General features: G+C 37.0%; 1 long non-coding RNA gene across 5 annotated transcripts in view; it reads left to right on the forward strand.

The window, feature by feature from the left end:
• Nucleotides 1-2108: 2108 nt before the first annotated feature.
• LOC105077926 (uncharacterized) overlaps nt 2109-18461 on the forward strand; it is an 87763-nt gene continuing 71410 nt past the window's right edge. For 2 of the 5 annotated variants that reach the window (XR_012506436.1, XR_012506435.1), the window contains exon 1: nt 2109-17013. This is a non-coding gene — a long non-coding RNA (uncharacterized LOC105077926). The remainder of the gene's footprint in view (nt 17014-18461) is intronic. The other 3 variants (XR_012506438.1, XR_012506437.1, XR_006718790.2) reach the window with 2 other exon arrangements.

Below are 18461 nucleotides of genomic sequence, written 5' to 3' on the forward strand. Positions count from 1 at the left end.
GGAGTCAAGAAGTTGGTTCTCTTTGTTCTTTGTATCTATCTAGAGTGGCCTTTTCTCCCATGTCTAACTGTTTAGCTAGGACCAGGACTTGGTTCTAGAAGTGATGGGGAGGAATAAATGCAAAGGAAGGGAAAAACACATTTATAATACTTTCTCGTACTGCAGACACATTGAACTTGAGATGCTGGTGGGTTGTGTAAATCTAAGTGTGGATCCGGAGAGAGGTAGGGACTAGAAGAGGGAATTTGTGAGATATCCACAGCTGGAATGATGAAAAGGCCACCGAACTTTTAGAACAAAAAGGTAAAGAGTTCAAAGTCAGAAGACAGGGCACCAGACACATTTAGGGACAAAAGAAACAAGAAGTCTTAGGACCTTTGGTTCTATGTCCCAGAAGCATGGGGGAGTAGGGGGCATCAAGGAGAAGAGTGTAGCCAGTGGGCAAAGAGCTGCAATTTCTGATCAGAGAACGTAAGTGCTGAGTACTTGTTACTAGAAATTATGAAGTCACTGGCTGCCTTGGAATCAGAGCTTCAGAAAACCAGAGAGGTGGCAGCTAAATTGAAAGAATATGTAGAATAATAGTAGCTCAGGGTGGGCAGTTATAAGATTGATCTTTTGTCTGAGTTGGAAGACTTGAGCATGTTTTTGGTTTTGGTTTTGGTTTGGTTTGGTTTGGTTTGCTGAAAGGAGTGAGGGAACACTGAGAACTTAAAAATGCAAGAATGTGCGCTACTAGGAGACCTCATGGCCAGCCCAAGTTTTATTTTCTCCGCTCCTTTTCCCAAATGGAACCATTCAGCCTCCATTCTGAGTGCACAAAGGTCAAGGGGAATGGGAATGTGGACTGGGGCAAAAGATTTAACACTTTTGGTCCTAATATATGTGCCTTCAAGGGACCTGGCTTTCTTGCTCCAAATATTTGGCCTCACCGTCATCCTAACCAGCTCCCGGGCAGCCTTAATGTCCTAGCCTCAGTTGTTATCAAAGGGTTATGAGAACTTTGTGGGGTAATTATTCTTGGTCAGACTGAGTTCTGGATCATTCATCCTTCCTATGGACATTTATTTAGCACTTTCTTTGTGCTGTGTTCAAAACAACCTCATAAAAGATGGAAACACCATTACTACCCTCACATGATGGATCAGAAACTGGAAGTTTAGGCATAGACCAAGCATAGACCCTGTTTCTAATGCTGTTAACATTACTCCACTGTTCTTCATCTGACCCAGAAGCACTGTCCACTAAAACAATGAAACCAATGTTTTCTAAATACCTACACCTTACTAGGAACTTCAGAGCCCACAAAGGAGCTAGTAGCCTTCTCCTATCCTCCTAGAAACAGAGATTCCATTTGAGTTGCCAGATAATCTCTTTAAATGAAATACCACGTAGGCAGTCCCCATTTTGCATGGTACTTTGGGATCATAAAAATGACCATACAAACAGAAGATAGAAAAATCAATCTTAAGAATCAGTGTAAAAAATGATTGTTCTGTGATCTTTAAAAACATTTTGTCAAAACAGTAAAGATTTAGTTACTGTAAGTTATAAGTGAAAATATATCAAAACTGATATTTATTTAGTACACTGCAATTTAAAGCATTAGGAACATTCAGAATTAAAGTGTTTTATTTATTTGTACTTACCAAGAATAGTTTCAACAGTGCTTGCCTTTTTCTCATTGCATTGCTTACAATATGGAGTAAGTATCTTTTCTATGCCTTGGTGAATTGTCATGCTCCTTTATAAATTTGTAATCTAATATTTTATCCTTTGTGCTTTCAATGTTGTGAAATAGTCCAAGAGTTCCTTCAATGTGAAGCTTTTTGGTTTTTGGTCTTTGGTTTTTGTTTTTACCAGCATCACTTCCTCTGGGACATCTTTATTTAGCTTATCATAACCACTTTCTTCATTATGTCAGTAAGTTCACATTCACTAAGTACCTGTGCTTCACTTTATGTATCTACTCGGTTGGGCTGTAGTGTCCAGATACTTGGTTAAATTTTGAACCACGGCATCAGCTTTCCCCTGGATCATCAGCCTGCTGGTCCACTCTGCAGATTTTGGATTTGCCAGCCTCTGTAATCATGTGAGTCGATTCCTTAAAATGTTTCTCCCTATGTATATGCACACATATCCTGTTGGTTCTGTTTGTCTGGAGAACCCTGACTAATACAATTCCTCTGGCTGAGTAAGTGTCTCAAATGGTGGCAGTGATGACATTTCCATGGTCAGCTGTTTCTTTCCTAGTTCCATTTATATTCAATTAGAATTTTACATATAGTATTATTACTTCTTGTTTCTTTGCTGTACTTGCATCTCTGTTGCCCAGTTACCTCTTTCAGTTATCCATTTTTGTAAAATGTCATGGGGTTTATTTATCACAGGTAGACAAGGAAGCCACATAGCTACATACTTTGCTCTCTGCATAAACTGAGTAACAGACGTGCAGTAACCTATCATCAACAGACTTTTGAGAGGGTATTGTGATTGGTCAGTGAACATTATACGCACCTGTTATTTATGTGGTGATCTGTGGACTGAAGAGCTAGCATAAAGTTTGCACTTAAATATCTCTACCCCTATCTGTCTGTCTGTCTGTCTGTCTGTCTGTCTATCTATCTATCTATCTATCTATCTATCTATCTATCTATCTATCTCTCTATCTATCTATCTCTCTACATATCTATCTGTCTGTCTATCTAATGTGGTAACTGAAATTTGAATCGTTTGGGGGAACTGGTGTTGTTTAACTAAACATGGTAATTAACTGAAATTTGTGTATATCAAAGTCCATGAAATGGAAGAACTGCGTGTGTTTACTTTTGAACTGATTGTCTAGGTCCATAATTTATAAATCCATACCATGAAGGACCATAAAGCAAAGAAAATAGGTTCTCAGCTGAATTAGCAGCATCTTGGTAAAAATTCTATCATTTCATTAACCAATATTCTTGAAATACTTGATATTTGTTTCCTTGCTTACTTTCAGTGAATAACTGGCTGCTGAGAGAATCACATTTAAAATGTCCGAATATAGAAAGTGGTTTGTGGCAGAGACAACTAGTTTTCCACTGAAAGTCCATTCTCCCCTTCTTCCTTTGTTGATAGTTCTCCAGGTTTTGGTGGGGCAAACAGCTGCCTCACTAAAGACTCCATTCCCGCCCTCTCCTGAAGCTTATGGCCAGACTCTGGCCAGTGGGATGTGAGCACAGCTATTCCTCTGGGCCACTTCTAGGTTTGTCCTTAAAAGGAATGGATGTGTTCTTCCCTGGCCTTTTCTCACTGGCTGGGATACAGATGTGAGCCAGGAAGTGGAGCAGCTATTTTGAACTCAGAATGGAATCTGTGTGTTGAGTGTACTATCTCTGGATAGTTATATCAGAGAGAATCAACTTCAATTTGTTTTAGTCACTACATTTTGAGGTCTTTTGTTCCAGACAGTTAAGTCTAACCTAAAAAAATAACATGGATGGTGTCCTGTTGGGAAATAAACAATAGCCTATCAGAATAATACAAAGATTTATATACATCACACTGAAGAGTTAATGAATTCTCCTCCCTTCCAATTCTAATCTAAAAAGAATAAGAGAAAACCAGAAGACTCTAAGTTTAATCCCCTTCTGAGAATAAGTTGAGCAGAACATGCTGAAGACAATTAATGATATAATGAAGCCACTATAGATAGGATGGTAAACTCTGCCACTTTTACAAAGTGGATTTGGTGTTTCAGATTTATCAGTTACTTTGCACCAAGGCCGTGAGCCTCTGTTCCTAGTAATCAGACATGCTGGGATAGACTGCCAATAACTAAATTGAATTTCCAGGAGCTGCTGAGATCTTATGAGAGACAGTTACCTGGCAATATTTATATAATTCTTTTTGTAACAAAGTAAATTTAGGATAGGGTTAATTAGTTAAGTCATTGACCTTGAAATAATTTATTCCAATATAGTTCTTAAATTGCACATCTTGAAATGTGGCTCTTTTGTAACGAACAGATTAAAAAGGTCTGATTCAACGCCTACAAATGTGTAGGACTCATGTGTATACACTAGAGGGCACTCACCTCCTATTTTCTTTTTGAACAAAATTTATAATATGGTTTTCAAACAAGTGTGTGAAAGAATCAGCTCAGAATCTTCTTTAAAATGTATACCCTTAGGCTATGAAGGGGCCTGTGAATCTGCATTTTGTTAAGAGTCTATAAGGGAGCGTGGTTGAGAGGCTGGCTTGTGGAGCCTGATTGCTAGGGTTTGAAACCAGGCTTTGCCACCTGTGAACTTAAATAATTATTTAACCGCAATGGGCCATGGTTTCCTTATTTATCAGATGAAGTTAGAAATAACACCTGCCTCTTAGGATTGCTGTAATGACTAAAAGAGTTAGCCCAGAACATACTAGTTCCTGGCAATAAAGATTCACTCCTTTCTTATTTTTTAAGAAAGTCGTTCATTAATTTTGTTGCAGGGTGACTTGAGGACCACCCTTGAGAAACACAGGACTGTTTAAAAAAGAAAAATGGAGATATTCTCAGTATTCTACCCAGCCAGGCTAAGACTTCAGGTTCTGACCCCCAGCTGGAGTGATAGCAGAATGGCAGGAACTGAAGTTGCAGGGTGGAGAATAGAGCACAAAGAGGCTGGTCTTTATATGTTCTGTCAGAGAGCTTGTACTTTATTCAGAAGTCAGTGGAAATTCTTCTAAGGCATTAAGGCAGAAGATGGCATGATCAGACTTACGTGAGATGATCACTCTGCAGGCAGAGCCGGGGACAGAATATGAGGGGTGAGGCTGGAGGTAGATGGTTGGCGGAGCTCAGGTTGATACAGTGCTCTTCCTTTTCCATCCTAAGGAATGGACTCCAGAAAGCATTACAATTATTCACATTAGTGATTCCAGTATTAACAATTTGGACCTTATAAATTCTTTCTTCTTAGGTCAAAATAGAGTTGAGTTTATGATGAAACTCTGCCCCCACCCTGTTCCATGCTTTACATACACTGTAGAGTTCATAGTAGCAAGCAGGCATCCTCCCTAGGTTTTGAGGCAGCCAGTCCTGCAAGTAGTCTTGTGAGCTATGCACTCACTATGTAAAAACTGAACTGCTGTCCACAGCACCAGAAGCTGAGAGGGGGGCACAGTCTGCATCTTGACTGGTGATCCTGTGGAGGTTGGGGTAGATTTCCAGGAACTGTGGCAGCTTTGAAGTGTCTGACCTACAAGATACTGAAATAAACTTCAGTTCTGCTCTATCACATCTGCAGCCAGAATGGGAGGAGCTGCCAGGGGGTGGGAGAGGGTGGAGGAGGAGGAGGAGAGAGCTAAGGTCACACTGTCTTCATTTGCCTAAATTCACCAACATGGTTCTGCTGCCATCAAATCAGCAGGGTCGGCGGTGCTAGGGAAAATAGCTACGTGAGTCTTTAGTTCCTGAGAGGTGACTGTGAATGCTTTTACAAGAAAAGAATCCATCCCTGGGATCCCCCTCTGCCAGGGTCAGTTCCCACTTGTGCACTCAGCCAAGTCTTATACGTAAATCACCCACTTATCTAGTCACTGAGTTTCTTAGAAACATATCTGTTTCTAAGCCTCTCAAAACATGCAAAATGTAAGCAGATAAAACAGCTCTTCCCTCTGCTGTTAAGATTTCAGAATCACAAGATACTATCCTAGACTGTTTAGAGCTAGAAAGAATCTAATCCAGTGGTTTTCAAATTTGTTTTAGTATCAGATTCCTTCAAATGAAATTTTAGTAAGAAATTCAAACAAAATAAGAGCAGAAAGCAGAGCTGCTTCTATTGAAGGGAACTTCTGGCTGGCAGTGCTCCTCCTGTTTGTCATACCTCCTACACCCTATCATGTGAGGTAATTCTTCGAATGCCTGGAACCTAGAGGAGCAAAATCTGAAAGTCATGATTAAACCAATTCTTCCATTTTACAGAGGGCAAAAGTGAGCCCCAGAGAGTTAGTAATTATTTGACTAGCGTGTGAAAGCAATTGGGAGATGCAGAGAAATAAAATTGAAGATGGTTGTTCAAATTCATGGTAGAGGATAGAGTTTGGAAAGGATTTTCTCAATGGTTTCTTCAGAGTTGGATCAGTGAGTCAAGAAGAACAAGACAAACTGGAATGTGTGAGGGGCAAGAAGAAGGTTTAATTTAGATCCAGAGTAGGATTTCCAATAGAAAGAGGTGCAAACTTTGGAACTTTGAAATCTCTGGCCCAGAATTTGTTCAATGTAGCAAAGCTGCTTATCTGTCTAGAGAGAATCAAAGGTACTTTAAATTACAGTCCCGCATTGTGGTGAAGACCTTCAGTCCTGCCAACCGTTAGTCATCATCATCCTTGGCATTATCAGACATCCATTACAGGTCTTTACAAGTTTAACCCAGGGCTACTTTACCCCACTGGATATGGTTTGTGCAGATCAATAGTTTAGACAGGCAACAACATGGCAATTTCCTGATGACTCACAGGAGAAAAATACCCAACCTTTCTTGCTTCTGTTTCTGCATTTAAAAAATCAAACTCACAACTTAACCTGGTCCAGGAAATGTCTGCCCACATGACTTGGTTCACTGTTGTGCTCAGCAACTTCTGTTGTTAACTTACATCACTGAATCTCTGTTCCTCACCTGTAAGGTGGAGATAATGAGAAAGATTTCTCTGTATTTGTGTGAATAAAAGAAATTAGATACATGAGCTGTTTAGCACAGTGCCTGGCACATGGCACATAGTGTTTTCTCTGACATGGATCTCTGATAGACCAAGGTCAAATTAATAAGAATTTGAAACAAGTTAAATTTCTCTTTAAGTATCCTCCTGTATTTTAGAATCTGTTCTAATTTCTGGGTTCTGTTAATTTTTTTTTTCTTCCCTTTTCCTCTTCCTTTTTCTTTTTTATTCTGGAATACAATGATCAACTTTCATTAGTGTGTAATCAAAATGTGTAGCTTGTCTTTAGCCACACAATTTTTAGGATTGCTTTCCCTTAGACATTCACAGCAGAGGTGCTTGTTTCTCATGCCTCTTTCGTCTCTAGATGGTTAGAGAACATTTTTAATTTTTAGTTAATACATTCTATAGTGTTGGTCAAGGAAAGTATCTCTGGAAATGAGCATATAATCAATCCAGGACAGCTGAAATGAACCCACATTATTCAAGTGGAAATTCTAGGACTGAAAAGTTCAGTATCTGAAGTGAAAAATTCAATGGACAGGCTTAACAACGGATTGAAGATTTCAGAAGAAAGTTATTGAACTTGAAGACAAATCAATAGAAATTATTCAACCTGAATAACAGAGAAGAGAAAAATGATTGAAATAAGAATGGAAAGAGTCTCAGTGACCTGTGGGATAATATCAAGAGATCTATATATCTTTGTAGTCATGGGAGGGAGGCCCCTAGGGGGACGGAGTGGTACAGAAAAAATATTTGAGGAAATAATGACCCCAACCTTCCCAAATTTGCTAAAAACAACAACAACAACAACAACAACAAAAAACCAGTTCATAATTATAAGAAACTTAGCAAATGCCAGTTAACAAAGTGAGATAAATACAAAGAAAACCACATACTGAAACATTAGCATCAAACTGACTATAATAAGCACCAAAGATAAAGTCTGGGGGAAAAAGCAGTAATAAAGTACAATACAAAGGGGAATATAATGTAGATAATGGCTAACTTCTAAAAAAGGCCAGAAGACAATGGATTTATATAGTCCTGAAAGAAAAAAATCTACCAATACAGGTATCTTTTTCTATATATCTGTGTCTATTCTATATCCAATGAACATATTCCTGAAAAATCAGGGTAAAATAAAGACATTTTCAGATGAAAACAAGCTGAAAGAATTAATCACTATTAGACTATCAAAGACTACTCTTTCTTTCATTAATTAAAAATGTAACTGCTTAAAGAAAAATAACTTTAAAGAATCATATGGTATTCCTGTTTTTTCTGATTTATGTATTCTTTGTGAAGGTAAAAATTTTTTTTACTTCACAGTAAGCATTTCTTTCTGGCCTGAAAAGCCTTAATATTTTCTTATCATCTAATCTTATAATAAAGTCAGTCATAGACCCGTAAAATAAACAAACAAACAAATAAATAACCTTGTTCTATTGTTTTTTAACATACTATATGTTTTATATATATATATATATGTATGTATTTGACAACAGTAGCAGAAAGAATAAGGGAGGAGTTATATGGGGTTATGTTATTTTAATGTTCTTAACTTTACATATAAAGCATTGCAATATTATCTCTAAATAGACTGTAATAATTACAGAATGGATAATGTAATTACTAGACTATCACGTAAAAAAGCCAAAGAGGTACAGCTAAAGATGCAGGAATTAAGATAGAATACTGAAATTTTTGATTAATTCAAAAGAGGGAATCAAAGGTTAGAATAACTGAACCTACATTAAACAAACAACAACAACAAAACCCCCAGCAATATGGCCTTTCCTGGTCATCACAGCTAGGAAGGACCTACTCCCTTTTCTGAACACCCTAACCATTCTCACAGAATTTTTTTCACATTATACTTAGCATAACAGTTACTAGTTTACTTTTTCCCTCTTAGAAGATAAATATCCTTTGAGGATGAGGACCATGGTCAAATGTAAGAAGAGATGAAAACTGCCGACGTGCAGATTCACTAGCGATTCAGCTTAAGTTTCTTCTGGATGTCTACTATTCTTCTATGTGAATTTAAAAAAGAGTAGCAGAGAGTAAGTTTGAGTAATCTTTACAAGTTCTTGTCATATTTCAAATAAATTTTTTGTCCCACTGGCCAACTGGCTTAATCATTTCTACATGGTGCCAACTGATGAAGAGGTCACACAAACTATACCTAACCCAGATGGCAAAGAGTTTTCTTGTGGTTGAGGGTCATCTCCAACTAATTGGTTGTAAGGCCAGATCACCCTCAGCAGTGAAGACTGTCATAAATGGAAATGTGTGGGGGAAGTAATAGCACACCTAGTGTGTAACCATGAACTGATTTAGAGTGTCATGACATTAATGGTTACTGTGACCACGTTCCTGGATTTTCCAGAACAATCCCATAAATACATTCTGAGTTATCAGATAATGTGTCCAAATTTGAGGTTCAGAGAATAGGATTATCATATTTATGGTAATATTATTAACATAAATTAACATGGAGATTCCTAAAAAAAACTCTTCTTAAAAGCTCATTGATTCTCCCTAAAGCTTACCAAGAAGAAAATTTAACCTAAAGTCATAATCAAATGTTTTAGACTTTGAGAAAATCAGAAAAATTCAAAATTACAACTATCTACAGAGCAACTACTGATGAGAATGACCTGAAGACTAGCAGAAAGGATCTTCTACATCGAGACGGGTAAGAGGGGCAGAGAAGTGATAGTCTCCAGACCCACACCCCTGGGTAGGCAGCTCACGAATGGAAAGATAATCACAATTGCAGAGGTTTTCCGCAAGGAGCTAGGAGTCTGAGCCCCACCTGGGGATCCCTAGCCTAGGGGATTTGCAGAACAGATCTTGCAGGATGAGCCCCCAGAACAGTTGGCTTGGAAGGCCAGTGGGTTTGCTTTTGGTAAAGCTAGAGGATTATAGGAAACAGAGACTCTACTCTTAAAAGAAAAGAAAAGAAAAGAAAAAACAACCCATAAAAATGGAACCATAGATGAACCTGGCTATTTGGTTACTTTTGTTATAAGGGAATCTGCCAACTGTGGAAGAGAAAAATAAGTTGAGCAGAGTTTTTGATACCGTCATTTGGATGGAGGACAAAAGCTAAATAACAGGGCCAACCAAAGGATGGGGGAGTGGTCCTGGAAAATACTACAGTACTTTGGGTTCATAAAAGGCTAAACCATAAGAGTATGGAGATTAAGAGAGCCTAGTTTTATAATATCTCAATCCCTGGTATTATACCAAAGTGATCTCTCATTGCTAGTAGTTCTAGACATTCTTTAGACAAATTTAAATTCACATAAGAAGAATTCAAAAGCCTTATGAATCCCATGCAGGGTAAAAAAATTTTTTTAATCTAACCACATAATAGTAAATTGATGAAAATGAAAGAGAAAATATTAAAAACAACAAATAAAAGTGAGATTACCTCCAAAAGGGCAACAATTCAACCAGAAGCTGACTTAGTAATACAAATAATGACATCCAGAGCACACTGAAATGATCTGTAGCCTTCTGAAAAACAAATACTGCCAATCTAGAATTCTACATCGAGCAAAATACCCTTCAAGAAAGGAGAGTGAATGATTTTCTATTGCTGTGTAACAAATTACCACAAACTTAATGGCTCCAAACAATACCATTTTCAATTGCTGTATGTCAGAAGTCTATGCACAGCTTAACTGGATGCTCAGATCAAGGTCCCCACAGGGCTGAAATCAAGTTTTTCCCAGCCTGTATTCTCATTTGAAGGCTCATCTAGGGAAGGATCGCCTTCTAATTTCCCTCAGGGTTTTGGCAGAATTAATTTTCTACCAACTGGAGACACCATGACAGCTTGCTTCTTCATAGTTAGCTACAGAGAGTCTGCTGCTTCAAGTCTCTGACCTCTGGACTCTTTTTTTAAGTGGCTTATGTGATTAGGTCAGAGCCAGCCAGAACAATCTTCCTTTTAATGAACTTAAAGTCAATTGATTAGGGACTTTAATTACCTTTGCAAAATTCTTCACCTTTTGCCATATAACAGACTCTAACCAAAAAAGTGGCATCCTGTCAACTTTTCCATATTCTGTTGGTTAGAAGCAAGACATAGGTTCTATTTGTACTCAAGGAAATGGCTTTATACAAGGGAAAGACTCACCAGGGATCACTTTAGAGTGCACTGAAGCAAAATAAAGACATTTTCAAACAAATGAAAACTGAAATGTATTCTTCATGTAGAAAAAAAGATGTTTTCTATATGAAAACCTGGACACGCAGGAAGGAGTGAAAAACATTGAAAAGAATAAATGTACAGATAAATATAAAAGAATATTGACCCTGTAAGATAATTGTAATATCTATGGATAATATATAGAATTAAAATGTATGAAACAATAGCAGGTAGGTGGGTTTTAAAGGGCAGTATATGAATTTAGAGTGTTTTAATGTACTTGTATTTTTAAGAAGATATGTAACAAATACAAAATGTATAACAAGTATACAAATGCAACAAATAATATTAGACTTTGTTGCTGATGTTAATCTCTAAGATAAGCATTAAAATATTTTTTGAAAGTTTAACTGCCCAACTAATAGAGCATTAAATGGAATAGGAATAATAATAATAATGAAATCAATCTGAAGATGGCAAGAAAGGGAGATCCCAATAAGTTTTTGTTACAGTTGAAATTGACACGGTGGTTATGTAATTCATATTGAAATGTAAAGAGGTAAGGAAAGCCAGCTCACTGTTAAAGAACATCTCGGGAAAATGTGTTCTACTGACAATTATTTAAACAGAATTATTAAGTTATTTTAAAACATTAAAAAGTTATGAAAGTTAAAGGAGTGCAGTACTGGCACAAAAAAATGGACCCAAAGACCCCTGGAACAGAATAGAAAATGCAGAAACAGACAATGACTAGGTGGACACATAATTATGACAAAAGTGGAGCTGCAGAAAAGTGGGTAAAAAATGGCCTTTTCAGTAAACAGTGCTGGGTCAATGTATTCATTTTCTGTAGCTGTCGTAACAAATAACCACAAACTCAGCAGCTTAAAACAATACAAATTTATTATCTTACAGTTTTTTTTGTTTTGTTTTTTTTTTTGGTCAACAGTTCAACACGGGCAGGCCTCACTGGGATAAGATCAAAGAATTGGCAAGACCATGCTTTTTTCTGGAGGCTCTCAGAAAGAATCTGTCTCTTTGCCCTAGCCAGATTCGTGAGGCCACTCATGTTCCCCACTCAACACTGGCCCATGGCTCCTTCCTCATCTTCAAAGCCAGCAATGTTGCATCGCTCTGACTCTTCTTCCCTAATTAAAAGTCTCGCTTTGACCACAGCCTGGAAAGATTCTATTTTAGGGATCCATTTGGTGAGGCTGGGCCCACTCAGAAAATCCAGGATAATCTCCTCACCTCAGAGTCACATCTGCAAAGTCTCTTTTGCCTTGGAAGGTAACATATTCTCAGGTTTCAGGGGTTAGGACTTGGGCGTGGTTGCCGGGCCATCATTCTGTCCACCACCATCAACTAGTTACCTGACGTAAAAATCAGAAACTTTTCTTTACCACTCGCCATACACGAAATCAATTCCAGATAGGCTATAACTCTACATATAAGAGTTTTAAAAAAAAGTTTTTGGAAGGAAATATAGAAGAACAGCCTTGTGATATTGGGGTAGTGAAGGATTTCATGACCAGTACACAAAACACACTTAAGATTGAGAAACTGATCTAGATTAAAATTAAGAACTTCTTGTCATCAAAAGAGTCTGTTAAAAGAATGAAATGCAAGCCAGAGAGTGGGAGAAGATATGTGGAACGTGTATCGTCAGTGAAGGGCTGTGTCAAAATTTGGTTTCCCCTGAAAAGCAAAGCCTGAGAAAAAGACTTGGGTAACAGGAGCTTCTGGTGATCGTCCTGTGTGTTATGCTTCACAATAAGACACGTTAACAACAGTAACAACAAAGGTCTTAAATGTAATAGCTAATATTTATTAAATGCTTTTTATGTGCTAAACTCTGTTCTAAACATTTTATGTGAATCAACTCAGCTAACACGTAAAACATGCCCCAAAAGTATGTACCTTTATAACCCCCATTGAGGAGGACACTAAATTACAGTGCAGTTAATGTCCTAAAGCTACTAGGTATGGTTTGTGATGGCAGGGATTGTTGTCTGTTTTGCCGACTGCTACATTCCCAGTGCCTAGAAAACGCCTCTTATTTGTATAAAGTGGCAAAGACAGGACTCAAACCCATGCTGCCTTTGGGAGAGCCTACGTTCTGTTAGCATGGTACAGCTAATAATGTTACTCATTTAAAATCTTTTATTCAGGTCCAGGCTGTAAGAATGAAGATAATAAAAATATAGGAAAATAAAACCTAATACATTTTTTTTTAATTTTAAAAATAAGTATTTTTTTAAATGTTAAAAAATAAAACTAATTTAAAAATATTATCTATCAATCTAGATTTTTTTGGAGGAAAGGGGGATGGGAGAAACTAAAGGCCTAAAGAATGTTTTAAAATACTTTTCTTCCCCACAAGGTTAAAATCATATTCCCATCATTGCCAGCCAACATTTTAGTCCTTGAATGTCACAGATTACAGAAACCCACTTTCATAACCCTTCTCCCAACGCCTGAGCCTAATCGCTGCATAGCCATCTCCTGGCGGAAAGGCACGTTCGTGTTGGCTGCTAGTTCAGTAGTCATGTTTCCAGCCACTAAAGCACGTTAAGCTGAAATCAAAACCAAACACATGTTCCTCTAAGAAACAGCCAAGGCTTCATGCTAAATACTGAGCATTTCCCCAGCAGTCCAGGAGCCCTAGCACTTCAGGATGCTGATCAAGAATTGTCCAGACTACAGATCATGGTGTAGAAGTTTTTTGTTGCTGTTGGTTGTGGTGGTGGTGTGTGTTTGTGTGTGTTTCTGAAACCAATGTAGAAAAGTTCATGTGATGGTCTGCTCTCAGTTTTAAAAAAATGATTACAGCCTAATTTCGTGTAATAAAGATACTACAGTCTTTTCTGAGAGATCACGATTTCCCTTCTGTTGGACGATGGCCAGGTTGTTTTCAGTAGGCAAGAGAAATATTCAAAAGTAGTGTTTATGTTTTTTCAATGAAACATGCATTTAAGTAAACCACAGATCAATATTTGTCAATTGAAGGTATGGAAGTGGCTGTTATAGTGACTTTAGATACACGATCTTGGCACTTGTGATAATGTCTCCAGAGAAACTATGCAGTCTAAAATACCAATGTATTCCTACTCTTTGTGCAGTTAATTTTCTGTGAAATATGTTTGTGTATCTATCCATTATCATATCAAATCACAATGCCTACTTATTGCTATTTCCTTAAGCCTATTAAATGATTTATATTTTCCTAGTTCATATATAGTGTTTTTTTTATTCAGTCACAAAACCCATATTTATTTTGAAAGCTATAATTACACATACTCTTACTAGAATTATATATAATAAAGTTCCAGCCTATAGGGAACAATTAGACCCTACAGACTGGAACTTTATTACTTACAAAGTTCCGTATCTGAAGAACCAAAGAACAAATTTCAAATATACACAGAATCAATTGTTATTTATCAAATTTTATATTTTGTTTACTGTATTTTCCCTTTTTTGATATAACAGAGTCCATAAGTATAACTAAATGTATTTTAACTATTTATATCCTTATAGGTTTTTTCATATTCTTACATAAATAAATCAGGAAAAGAAACCATTTATTTGAATACAATGGGATTATTGGCACATTGGAAAAAGCCTGGATTTTTGGAGTCAAACAGAGATGAGTTCAAATTCAGACTTGGCCACTAATTAGCTGTATGACCATTGGTGGGTGACTTGACCTCTCTTAGATCGTATTTTTCACCTTCCTAAGAAGGAATAATAACATCTGCTTTGCGGGGTTGTTGTAAAGAATTTTTACCCACTCGTTTCATCAACATTTAAGCATTTCTAAATCCTATTACTTCACAACAAAAATACTGAAATAAATACACCTCTCTTTCAGTTATGCTACAGTTTATCAATATCTCAAAAATGTGGCTCCAGAATTAAATACATATGATAAAATGTTAGACAAAAAGCTCAAGTTTTTGTTTACCTTTGTTACTATGTAGCACTTATCAGGTACTTCGGGAAGTGCTAGGTAAGTGTGTGTTGGATGGGTGGACCCTGCAAACAAGACTCACTGCAGAGTTACAATAGGACTAGTTATCTCCTGTGGTCTGGTCACTAAAAAGAATTATTGAAAACTGAATTGCAGCCTTGAGGCTTCGGAAGAGGCTCACCTCCACCATCCTTCACTATATAGCAAAAAGAAAACCTGGTCGGACCCAAATGAGATCAATGAAATCACCAGCAGTGGATCTGGAAGCTGATCTAAGATGAGTTGGTCATTTGGAAGCCTGTGACTGTCCATTCCTGGGCTCAATGCTGGAAAAACAACTTAGCCTGTCTTAAAAGCAGGCACAGGGACACAGGCATGCAAAAGGCACTATCAAAGCTCAAATGCCTGAGACAGTAACCTAGATGAAAATTCTGTGTTGGCGTTCAGAAGATACAGTGAATCTAAGATTGGCCTCGACATGTACCACACCCTGTACCTGAAGGTGAAGGGGAACATATCTGAAAACAGGCAGATTCTTCTTTTATTTTTTTTTTTTAAATGGAGGTACTGGGGACTGAATCCAGGACCTCATGCATGCTAAGCATGCACTCTACCACTGAGCTATGCCCTCCCCTCGACAAGCAGATTCTCATGGAACACACCCACAAGCTGAAAATAGACCAGCCCAGCAAGCAGCTGCTGGCTGATGTGACTGAGACCTGCAGGTCTAAGATCAAGGATGCACATTAACACCCAGAAGAGTGACTCCAGGCCAAGCAGGAGGAGACTGTGAGGAATGAGGCCAACAGCTAAAGCTCCCCATCTCTTGTCTGTACACAGTGGCCTCCGAGATTGCATAGATCCATCATTCCTTAGCACTGGCCTTTATCTGCCTGAGAGGGAAAAAGTGAATTGCATTTATTTTTCTGTCAACTCTTTGGTCATGTTGAACATTTAACCAATTAAAAATCTAAGTCTTTTTTCACATAAGTACTGTTCAATAAGATCTCTCTCCCTCCATTAACGGGTTACTGATTTACTGAACTGAAATACAGGATTTTACATTCATCGTTAGCTACATTTCATCATATTAGCTTCCACCAATTTGATTTAACCTTCGTCTATCATTATGCATGCTAATTACTATTTTCGGATTTGTGACACTTGTAAATTTGATTACAGTGTAAATCTCTATTCATCTAAATTGTTGACTTAAGAAAGATAAATGAAAAAGAAGAGAAGGTAGAGTGTAATGCCTTGTAATATGTCACCAGAGCCTTGTGCTAAATTGTTCCTAATCTGATAGATGGCCAGCTTTGATTTTCAGATGCCAATTGGCATAACTATTATGTACTATCATCTAGTGCAAATTTCTGCATCTTTTCTACCAAGATATAAAAGTCTTTAGTTGTATTTTGGCATTTCTCTCCAAATTCTTTAAATTACCAGTAGCACTTCCTAAGTCACTTGTAGATGTCATTATTCCAACCAAAGTATAAAGTTCACCTAAATCTGGATGTGTACCTAATGTAAATTACCTAGGACTCTTTTATTACCTACTACTCTTTGGGGGCTTCCCTCTACTTCCTACTGCCCTATTACTTGTATTTCTCTATTAATATTTGAGATTTGGCTTGTTTACATATGTTTCTCTTTGATTTACCACTTTAGTTGCTCTGCTTTCTCTGTCCTTGTCTAACATTGCATTTTTTTGTCCCATTGATGTCTCTCTTTCCCTACCTTACTTTTTTCAGTCAAGAACTTCTGCATCTCCTAACCCTACCAGGTTCTTCTCTTCTCAAGAGATTTTTTTTGTTGGTATTAGCTTTAAAAATACGTATATGCAATGTATAACTGAATCACTTTGCTAACTAACATTATAAATCAACTGAACTTCAACAAAAAATAAGAATTAAGAATAAGAAGAAAAGTATGCATAACCTCAACATACATGAAAGTTTATATTTCCTGATATTTCTTTTATATTTCCAATCACTACCCCCCCACCGTGTATTTGTCTTCCATCTTTGCCCTTTAAATGCTTGACCATTTATTCATTCATTCATTCATAGTAAATGGATATCTATTGACGACCTTCTATGTCCTTGTCGGTGCTAGATGATGCCAATACTGAGTCATGACCCAGCAAATGCCTTTAAGGAGCTCATGAACTAGTACAGAATTTACACAGGTAAGCAAGCGTGTGGAAAGGTGTGGAAAGAATTACTATGGCCAAGGAGCGCAAAGGTAGGGATACCAAACCCAGACTGTGAAAGTCAGAAAACATGTCTGGAGGATGTGCTAGCCATGCTAAGTCTGGAAGTAGAGGCTGTAGGATATGTGTGCTGGTGCATGGACTTCTGTAGATGCCATCTCTCTCTTTTTCATCAAAATCACTCTTAACAGCTTGGCTTATAGGGTTTACCATTGAGCTATCTTGATAAATGACTTCTCACTTTTTCATCCATAAACATGTTTTCAGGACCCACTCAATGCCAGGATCATGTTATATGACACCTTTTCTTTTAAAGATGCATTTTAAAGATTCAGGGAATTCCCTGCTTTCTCGCTCCCTCATGATTTTTGGGAACTTTTGAAATCGGCTTTCCAAAGTAAAAAAGTATTCATCTGGCTCTGCCCATTGTTTCTTCCTTGACAACCAACAACTTTAAACTTTTAGGTTCATTTTTACTTTGAAATAGTTGTAAAAATAATATATTGAGTGCTTTCTATGGGCACTATATTAAATGCTCTGGGAGATACACAAAGATGACTAAGATTTAGGCCCTTTCCTCATGAAGCCTGTAAACTAATAGTGGAAACATGCACACCGAACACAATAAAGATAATAATAAATGCTCTACTAAAGATATTTTACATTTAAAGAATTTCTTGGTTAGAATTAAGTTTACAAGAGAGCCCCTTGTTTCTTCCTTAATTATTAGAGGCTTGATAAGATAAAGTAACACTGTAAGGATAGAAAGTTTGGATTAATTCAAAAATTTTTTGAGAAGAGCTGTATAATTTTTTCTTAAGTGTTTTTGTGTTTTCAGCATATTCCATGCAAGAGAGTGCATGGACCAATCTAATCGTATCCAGTAATTCAAAAGTCAATTCATCAGGTTAACAAAATGTAATAATTGTATAATGGATCAAATTAGATTTTAAAATATACATTGAAGAGTCAGTGTTACCTATGGGCTTTCATGTTCTACATTATATTTTTCTGTAATTTTGGAATACTTTTTGGTAATGATCATGCATTACCTTTTTAATTAGAAAATATATGTTCATAAATATGTATGTGGAGCTTCTATTAGGAAAAGACATTATGCTAATTCTCTAGAAAGTTATCTGTTAGGTTTCTTTTCCAAAATGAAAAAATACATATATGATTATAAGAGTTTGAAAAATATGGAAAATAGATAAAAGAAAAAAATTACCTATAAATCTATCTCACTAACTCAAATGTTAGTGACGTTAATGGTGTGTTTCTTTCCTCTCTCTTTTTTTAAGTGACTAGATAGCAACATTTTTAATAATATTTAACCCACAAGAACAGGAATATTTTCTTCATGTGTATCCAATTCTGTACTTCAACCCAGATGAAATGGTAGAATCATGGAATATTTACATGAA

Source organism: Camelus bactrianus, chromosome 1 (assembly GCF_048773025.1).
Source record: "Camelus bactrianus isolate YW-2024 breed Bactrian camel chromosome 1, ASM4877302v1, whole genome shotgun sequence".
Classification (NCBI taxonomy): Eukaryota; Metazoa; Chordata; class Mammalia; order Artiodactyla; family Camelidae; genus Camelus; species Camelus bactrianus.